We start from the raw sequence: 296 nt of genomic DNA, 5'->3' as shown, positions 1-296 counted from the left end.
AATGGTGCGGACGTCTCTATCCATCAGCCCTTCTGTTTTTCACGGTCAGCACACGATTCAGCCAGTTCAGTGGGATGTCTAACACTTTATCAGAAAGTAGGCTTTATGTTAGATGTTTCTGCCCGACTGTAAGATGTATCAGTGTTCTGGGCCATGCTTCCCTGGGATGCTCTGTAGGTTAGCTACACAAAAATGTATCTCTGATCTGTCGTATTTTCAGTTTATGATGGGCAGCTATATTTTCCCTGCTCTCATGAAGTAGTGATAAAAAAAAAAAAAAAAAAAAAAAAAAAAAA

The sequence above is a fragment of the Alexandromys fortis genome, unplaced genomic scaffold (assembly GCF_014885135.2).
Source record: "Alexandromys fortis isolate MF-2015 unplaced genomic scaffold, M_Fortis_MF-2015_v1.1 scaffold_6, whole genome shotgun sequence".
NCBI classification, from domain to species: Eukaryota; Metazoa; Chordata; class Mammalia; order Rodentia; family Cricetidae; genus Alexandromys; species Alexandromys fortis.
Note: the sequence above shows the minus strand (reverse complement) of the source record.